A 9,402-nucleotide genomic window follows, 5' to 3' on the forward strand; every position below is an offset into this window, starting at 1 on the left:
GGCTGGCCGCACAAAGCCAAGCCCGGCCTCGCGGCGCCCCATTCAACGCCGCGCCGCGCGCCCTCCTCCCGGGCGGCTCCTTAAAGGCCGAGCGCCGGCGCGGCTCCTCGGGCGGCTCGCGGAGAGGCACAGGAAATGACCTCAGCAGGCTCCAGCCTCCCACCTCTCCGCACCGCCCGGCTCGTCCCTGGGGCGGCGGGGTCTCCCGGCCCCCCGCTCTGAGCTCTCTCCGCGGGGGCCGCACCGGCTGCCGCGCAGGGCGCCCGGGCGCCCGAGGATCTGCTCAGCGTCCGGCCAGCTCGGGACCCTCGCAGGATGAGGCGCAAGACCAGACCTCACCCCCCAGAGGAGGTTCCAGCATTTGCTGGCCATCTGTGAGAACGTTATAACGCCCGGATATTTAGTGCACAGGTCTTTATTTCCAACAGGCTGTCCCACTGCCAGACCCATGCTGTGATTTGGAATTTGGGGGAAAAAAAGTCACCTTGGCTCGGAGTGTACTTTGCTTCCTTATGTATGTATGTCTATGCATTATGTATGTGTTTAAAAGAGCAGGCTGAGGAACAAGAAAGGCAAACTGGACACTGCCTGCTGGGCAGCTAGAGCAGTCTTCGCACCCTCGTTCTTCAAGGGTCCCTTAGCTCGCGGGTACCAGGAGACTGGAACACTCGACTTTTTTGGTTAGTAGGGTTTGGGGTAAAGAAGATGAATATAGAGACTCTAGGAGGGAAGGAGCCACGTTTCAAACAGCTTTCTTCCCCAATCCTGCAGGCTCTCTGTCTAGGCCTGAACAGAGGCAACCACCACAGGGCCCACTTCTGCAAAGGGGCTTGGAAGACTCACTCCAGGCCGTGATGAAGGATCCCCTTGCTCCACCCCAAGTTTGAATTTGAATCTCTAGAGGTGATGCTGCCGGATTACACAGCTAACAACTTCCCCAAGCGATTCTCGTGAACAATTTTTAGAGCCCAGATACTATAGTAAGCTGGTCCCAGTAGTAGTAGTAGTAGTTAAGGAGGCCAAGGGCAAAAGTTCAACTGGGCCAATGAGACTGCAAGGGCTGAACTTGCAAATGGATTTATAACTCCTGGGGATTGAGAGACATCAACCCCAGACTGTGGGACACTGGCCTCTGCTATCCCTTCAACACTCAGGAAGATGCCTAAGAAAGCCCAAAAGCAAGTCTTCTGCAGTTTGTTAAGGATGATTCATTGGTTCATTCATGCTTTCATTCACCTTCATCAACATAGATTTCAAATAATACAAAAAGGCTGACAATGAAAAATGTCTACTTCCCACCCTGCCCCTGTCCCCCAGACCACTCCTCCCCAAACACAAAATTTCCTTTCAAGATAGTTTATGCATAAAGTATTCATAAATACATATGCATTCATATGTTCGTACGCATTGATATGAACTGCACAGTCTGACTTCTACATAAATCTCATTCAGTAAATATATTGGAAAATTTTTTGGAGATTTGCGACAATTTCAAAAATTTGCAGATGAGCCACGTGCCTAGAAATAGCTTCCCCCCAAAAAATTTGGTATTATTGGAAGAATACAGTATTTAATACACATAATGTACAAACTATGTGTTAACCAACTGTTTTTGTTATCAGTAAGGTTTTCAGTCAACAGTAGGCTACTAGTTAAGTTTTTGGGGAGTCAAGTTATACTCAGGTTTTCTTTTTAATTTTTTTAAGTTTATTTATTTTGAGAGGGAGAGAGAGAGAGCACACGTGAGAGTGAGCAGGGGAGGGGCAGAGAGAGAGAGGGAGAGATAGAATCCCAAGCAGACTCTGCGGTCAGCACAGAGCCCTATCTGGAGCTTGAACTCATTAACTGTGAGATCATGACCTGCGCTGAAACCAAGAGTCGGACGCTCCAGCCAACTGAGCCACCCAGTATAGGCACCCCTCCTATACTCAGATTTTTGACTGCACGGAGGTTGGTGCCCCTAATCCTGGTATAGTTCAAGGATTGACTGTATATATATATATATATCTTCATATATATGTATTCATATCCCCTTTCAACACTAAGGAAGCATCCCTTGATTTTTTTTCTCTTGACATCATTTGTTGACTCTGTGTCACACATCAGTACACTTAGAGATGCCTTACTTTTTTTTAGGGATCCCCTCGTGTTCGTAATGATGGATATTTAGGATGTTTCCAATCTTTAGAAATACCTTGCTACAGTGAATATCTATTTGCATACTTCTTGGTCCATAATTTTTACTATCTTTATAGTTTAATATATAGAAGTGGAATTGCTGGTTCTACACACAATATGAATTTAAAATTTCTTTAGGTGCAACCAAATCACCCTCAAAGGAGACTGCACCAACCTACACTTCTTTCAGTGTGTTTTGAGTCCCCCTTTGTTCCTTCCCACCATACCAGTTAAGTGATTTATCACAAACTACAAAGCTTTTAGAAAGGGAGGAGTAAGTGAGTTCATATGCATGGATGATTTTAAAACACTGCTAGCACACAGAGTGTGTTAGCCTTTGGTCTCCCAACCACACTCCTCTCTGTGACCTCCCCCTTCCTTTGGGTTTTGTTTCAATACCAGCTCTGTAAATTTGAGCATGGTCATTAGCCTCTCTGGGACTTAGTTTCCTTTTCTCTAATATGCATGATCTCTCTCTCTCTCTCTCTCTCTCTTGAGTTGGTTTGAGGATTAAATCAGATAATAGAATTACATAAATTTTGGAATCCAATCATTGTTCAAAAAGTGATAGCTATTCTTCTTCCCTCAAACTTTCCCCAGCTTTTATTTTGAAAATTTCAATTTTTTTGTATGTTTATTTATTTTTGAGACAGAGAGAGAGAGAGCATGAGTGAGGGAGGGTCAGAGAGAGAGGGAGACACCGAATCTGAGAATCTGAAGCAGGCTCCAGGCTCTGAGCTGTCAGCACAGAACCTGATGCAGGGCTTGAACCCACGAACAGTGAGATCATGACCTCAGCTGAAGCCGGACGCTTAAATGACTGAGCCACCCAGGCGCCCCTATTTTGAAAATTTCAAAGTGACAGAAGTAGTGCATTAAGCACCCATATATTCTTTGCCATATTTACTTTCTGTCTTTACACATATATAATACATATTATAATATATTACATTGTATATTTGTGCTATTTAAGTTATATATTGTATATATCATATTTATATATTTCATATTTCTAATGTATTAAATATTACATATATTATCATATATAATTGTTTTACTAAACCATTTGAGAGTTAGTTATGAACATCATGACCTTTTATGAATATTCAACATGTACCTTCCCAAGAACAAGTGTGTTCTCCTAACATTATCACACTTAGCATTAATACAATACTACAATCTACCATACAGACCATATTAAAATTTTCCCAATTGTCCCAACAATAACCTTCATAGCTGTGTTTTATAGTTCTTCAATTTATCATTATTACTCCCTACCTAATACTCATCAGAATGAATGGATGCCTAGAGGAGAATGAATTCATCCCCTCCTCTGTCCCAGGGAGAGAGTGACTCCCACAACTCTAGAGCCTAGTATTCCTCAGGGCCTGCAGGTAATCAATAACCAGGTTAGCAGGGAAGGTCACAGGCAGGGCAGTTTCTCATCTAATGCTAGGGATTGTCCCACCAGCCTTCTTTGCTGACGTCACCTCCTTTGCCTGACTCCAGACACCAGATGCTGGCAGCCGAGGAAGATTATGCTCACCTCCCCACCAAACTCTGGCTGGGCTTCTGGTATCTCCTCCACATCCCCCATTGGTCTCCAGTCAGCAGAGGCAACTGTGAAAGCTTCAGTGAGGGAAACCTGGTTCCTCCATCACCCTCAACCACAGCCCTGCCTTTACCCCCCATGCCCAGGATGAATCCCTATGAACCTCCAGGCTGGTCTACCCCTAACCTAACTCTTGAATTTAGGGTTGAGATGTCAAGACATTATCTTTTCCCCACAATCTTTCTGTTGTTGTTTTTTTTAATGTTTATTTTTTGAGAGGGGAGGGGGACGAGCAGAAGGAGAGGGTGACAGAGGATCTGAAGCCAATTAGGCACTGAGAATGGAAAGCTGAGAGCTGAGAGCCTGATGTGGGGCTGGAGCTCATGAACTATGAGGTCATGACCGGAGCCAAAGTCAAATGGTTAACCAACCGAGCCACCCAGGAGCCCCAACAATCTTCCTGTCTTAAGTGACCTTCTATGTAGGCTTCCATGGATCTGAGACTAACAGTCAAACTGGCCACAGATCACATCCAGACAGTAACAGTAGCTGATGCTGATATTCTCTTCTCCCCTCTCTCTCTCCTTTCCATTCATTTGCTCATTCATTGTGATAACTGGCTTTTAAGTTGTTCCAGGTACTCTGTTAGATGCCCAACTATAAACTTATATAAACCATTTCCTTGCTTCCTGCCTCAGTCTGTCCTGTTGTAAACTGGGGAGGAAAAGGCAGAATTATGAGAGTCGCCATAGCAGAGGGGAACTTTGCAAAACTGAAGCAAGGAAAAAGCCATCTTGAGCACCATCTTTGGTGCTATAGTGGGAGAGATAGGAGAGTGGGAAGGCTGGTGGGAGCCTGCCAGACAGTCTCCAGGGCCTCAGATCCTTCTACAGGTCCATGCAGAAGTGGTACTCATGACACCTAAAGCACATTCCTGTTTTAATATTAGTTTGTTATTGCGGTGGCCTAACAGCAGAGAGAGGAAGAAAGCCATTGTGTATCTCGAGTCAAAGGCTCAGTTGGGCAACTGGAGCTGAGGATCTCCTTTTACTTTCCTGAGAAGAGGATGAGGCCTTGGTGGCCATTCACTGTGAACAGGTCTGAACCAATCTGGTCCTTTGACGACTGACAGGTTCCTATACTTGCAGCCTCTGGAGATGAGAGGTGACTGGAAACCATTCATCTCCTCTTCCATAACCTCCTACGGGTGGGATAATAAAAATGGCCCAAATTCTGTCAATTATACAGACATCAGCAAGCAGCCACAAACATTTCTACAATCTGCTTCAAGTGGGTTGGGGGTTGGCCTGGTCTGGTTCTTACACATTATTCACATGAGGACCCATGACCTCTTTCTGGCTAACTCCTTACTTTGGAAACCTCTAGCATACCTCAAGCACATTCAGCCTGCTGGTGTAGGCTTTGATGTCATTTAAGTGCTTATGTAATCACCCTCTAGGCTACAGATATCTGATTAGAATACTTTCAATGCTAACTAACCACTCCAGGGGTTAGAAGATATCAGTGTATACACACCATGTGGTTTGACATCATCAGTTTAAGTCCCAGCTTCACCACATCTGTGCCGATGTAACCTTGGGGCAGGTGCTTAATTAATACCTCTTTCATAAAATGGTATACAACTCTTGCCCCTTAGGGTTGTTGAAAGGGTTAAATGAGATCCTATTGTGTCCCGCATGCAGCAACTTCTGTATAAAAGGTAGCTTTTGTTATTCATTCTTTGAACAAATATTTGCTGGAGGTCTAATGTTTATGAAATACTCTCCCAGGTTGCTAATATCTACTCTACTAGGTTAAGAGGTCGTGATATCTCAAGGAGTTCTCTTTGTTGCAAGATGGCAATAGATAAGAAAGATGGTTTGAGAGAAAGAATAACTCTAGGAGAACTGGTAACATGTTTGACAATTCATCCTCCCATGTCCTGGGCTTTCTAGAGACCTCACTTCCTAATACCACTTGTTTTCTCTGAGTGGGGATCTGGGCTTCATAGAAACCCTGCCTGCTTCACCAAAATTCTCCCAAATCAAGCACCCTGACTTCTGCCTTCAGGGCCTTGTTCTCAGTTGTTGTTGGAAGGAGAAAAAAGGGGGGAAAGGGAGGGAGAGGAGAAGGGGGAGGGGCCTCAGAGTCCCAGGAGCCCAGGGGCCAGTCCTGGTCCAGCCCTCTGCCTCAGGAGCCAAGGGCAAAGCTTGGCAGCTCTTGGGTTACAAAGAAATCAGAAGTGATTCTAGTGCTAAATCTCTGGGAGCAACTAGGGCAAACAGGGGCTGGGTCAGAGAGGCTCAGGGTCATTGTCCAGTGCAGGTAGGAGGGCAGTGATCAGACATGCAGATAGATGCAGGGTAAGAAGGAAATGAGAGTCTGGAGGCAGAATTCTGTAGTGTGTGTGTGTGTGTGTGTGTGTGTGTGTGTGTGTGTGTGTGTGTGTTGGATGGTGGAAGTGTCCTAACTTTAGGCATGGACTCTTCTTTCATTTATTCATTCAGTTACCCAGGAACAAATATTTATGGAGTAGTTACCATTTTCCAGGCACTGTATGAGGAAACAAAGTGTGGCAAGTGTGATCAGTGAACTCAGGGCACAGACTTCAAAGCCAGACATGCCTAACATTGAATCCTGGGTCTTCCCAGTGGGGCACATGGCAAACAATCTATCCAGTCCAGCTGTGGCCTCCAGAGCCAGACAGAGCCAGGCAGAGCCAGGCAGAGAGCAGGGAAGAAAGAGGTTCTTCATTTGTAAACAGGAATCAGGATTCTTTCCTTAGAGGGTAGTCCTAAAGAGGGAGATAGGGTCTGCCCCAGTGTCTGGCTTATTATATGCACTTAGTAAGTGTCACTAAATAGAGGTATAAAGGACTTGCAAGGTGCCCAAAGAGTAGAGACTTGGAAGCTCACAAAGAGCAGTGGGTGGAAGGAAGGCCTGGTCAAGAAGGACTCCAGTAAGAAGAAAGGCAGCGATTCCCCATCTGACTGTATATCATAAAGCCCTGAGGCCACTAATTAAAAATATGGATTAAAGCCCTGTGCATAGAGATCAGCAAGCTCAGGGGTCTGTACTTTCATGATCTAAGGATCCAGGACCAATATGGGATTGTCATACATCATGTTCCAACACTCCAGTGATCTTCTCAGATAGCAACAACAGCCCTGGAGGGGAAGGCAGAGTAGAACTGATGTAATGACAACACATATCAGTGCAGAAGGATCTGTCCAGTGCAGCTGTGAGCTCACCAAGCAAGAGAGAGCCAGGCAGAAGGGGACTCAGCAGGATGGGGGTGGAGAGGGAAAAGAGGAGGTGGCAGTGAGGGGGGAAGAGAAGCTGAGCTGGGAGCTGATAGAGCTCAGGGAATGAGAACAGGGTAAATCCAGTCCTCTAGGGGGGATTCTAGATCATTTTAGAACTTACAACATCAAGGTTTTAAACCAACTGTCTTATTTCTCCATGGGGGCAGGAGGGGCTGGGCGGGGACCTTCAAGTAAGCGGCAGGTTCTCCAGCAGCCTAGGGAGCCCAGTGGGAAGAGCCTCTGGGGTTCTAAGAAGCCAAGGGAACTCAGGCCAGTCAGGGAGCCTGTTGTAGCACCTTGACCCCTTTTCTGCAGCATGTGTGTGGCAGCTGTAGACACTTGAGTTCTCAAGGTGACATTGTATCGGCTCTGGGATTTTACTTCCAGAGTTTAAATTCCAGCTCTGGCACTTAGCTGAATATTGGCATATAGTAAGTACTCAGCAGATGCTGGTCATTATTATTATCCCTTCAGCTGATGACAGACCATGTGAAAGGTCTGGTGGGCTAGGATTCTGCTTTCATACATTCAGGAGATGCATGGTGAGTGTCCGCTGTGGACCAGGAAGTAGGGGAGGAAGAGCATGGTGGAACCGGTGGCTCAGTCTGGGCAAACTGGACCGTGGAGGGCCTCTTTGTGCCCCGTGGCCTCCCCTCCACTGACTGGCTCCTACCCCTGACTGGAAGAGGCCTGCAGTGTGGGGTGGAGATCTATCTATGGCAGGGAGTCAGAGTCCCTCTGCTTCAGAGACACATGCATTTCCCTGCAGGGCACCTTCCAGGCTGAGCGGTTGCTATAAGAGGGCACCGAAAAGTGCCCCAGAATTCACAGAGATGGCAAGATGCAAAATACCTGAACAGAAGGAAAAGACCTAACCATTTTGGTTCTTCCTCCCTCCTTCCCCCAGGGATTTAGTGTGAAACCGATCTGTGTGTCATTTGCTTTGATCAATCACGCCTTCATCTGTGGTGCTGCTCATGATCACCTTGCTCAGGCTCAGAGATTTTATGAGGGTCAGGGTCTCATATCCTATTGGAAGCCCTCTTTGCCAGCTCCTTTTATGAAGGGGGGTTAGTCCAGATGACATAACCTGTCTTCCTTTACAAAGTCCCCAGTGTGACACCCCTCCCATCATCCCCCACCCCCTGCCATTAGCCAGGACAATGGAGACTATGTCTCAGCGCCATCTAGTGGCCAGGATGGCTTGTTTTCTTAAAGAACCCAGAGCTCCCAGCCACACCGATGGCCACATCTGTTCCCTTCTGATCTGACCAATGCATGCTTTGGTCACCCTGAAAGGTGGTGGTTAAAGGGGCTTTAACTTCTTTTATTTATTTATTTATTTATTTATTTATTTATTTATTTATTTATTTATTTATTTATTTATTTTTGAGAAAGCAAAAGCGGGATTGGGGCAGCGAGAGAGAGATGTGGACAGGGCATCTGAAGCAGGCTCTGCACCAACAGTAGCAAACTGGTCATGGGGCTTGAACTCACTAACCACAAGATCATGACCTAAGCCAAACACTCAACCGATTGGGCCACCCAGGTGCCCCGTAGTGGGGCTTTAATTTCTGTCTAAAGCGGAGGCTTTAAACCTTAAACTCTGCATACTTTGTTCCTGTTCAATTTTGCATAGTTTCAGGGAAGGGGATTAGAAAACTTAGTGGTACTAAAAGATGAAGGTAAAGGAGAGAGAGGTGTAAAGAACATTGTGCCCTTCCCAGCTCTGAACACTTGGCCTCATAGACCATCAGCTTGGCACTCATGCCAGGTACCTCTCACTTAGCCATGTCACAAGAGCAGGGAACAGGAAGAGTCTCTTTTGCAAAGGTCCAAGCTGCAGGTTAAGGATCATCTCTGCTCCACCACAGATGAAGTGATGAGACATGGAGCTGGAACCAGACTGCTCAACTCCAAGTACCAAGGAAATGCACATACAGGGAGATTTGTTCCTGGAAAAGTGAGTTTTGGAGATTTCATAGAAGTGGCAGGACAGTGGCCTTTTTCAAAAATTAGTTTCCACATTCCCAGGTTCTGAATTTCCTGGTTCAGGTCTAGAAGAGCAAATGTTGGTCCTTTCCCTATTACAGTGTGGGGCCCACCTAAAGGAATCAGGTAGAGCTGACAGGTCTCAGACATTAAGAAGGGAGGTTGGTGATGGAGCAGAACATAACAGATTCCTAGGATCAGAAGCAACAAGCATTGCTCTAGGGGGTAACACATGACTGTTGCCCCTTCCAAATACTACATGTTGCTCCACTGGCCCTTGGGGAAACTCTCAAGGGGGTTTGGAATGGTCTGATCTGGACAGCAGGAATTTCCCTACAGGGCATAGGGGATTGTTCTTTTGTGGAGTCAGGATCT

The 9,402-nt window shown here is 46.2% G+C and overlaps 2 long non-coding RNA genes across 2 annotated transcripts in view; both read left to right on the top strand.

Moving 5' to 3' along the window:
* LOC115300896 overlaps window positions 1-9,402 on the top strand; it is a 16,220-nt gene that overhangs the window by 699 nt on the left and 6,119 nt on the right. The gene's annotated exons all lie outside the window — the stretch shown is intronic.
* Window positions 46-1,393, top strand: LOC115300895. The gene is made up of 2 exons (XR_003912911.1): window positions 46-680; window positions 772-1,393. It is a non-coding gene; the product is annotated as an uncharacterized LOC115300895 (long non-coding RNA).

The sequence above is a fragment of the Suricata suricatta genome, chromosome 9 (assembly GCF_006229205.1).
Source record: "Suricata suricatta isolate VVHF042 chromosome 9, meerkat_22Aug2017_6uvM2_HiC, whole genome shotgun sequence".
Lineage (NCBI taxonomy): Eukaryota > Metazoa > Chordata > Mammalia > Carnivora > Herpestidae > Suricata > Suricata suricatta.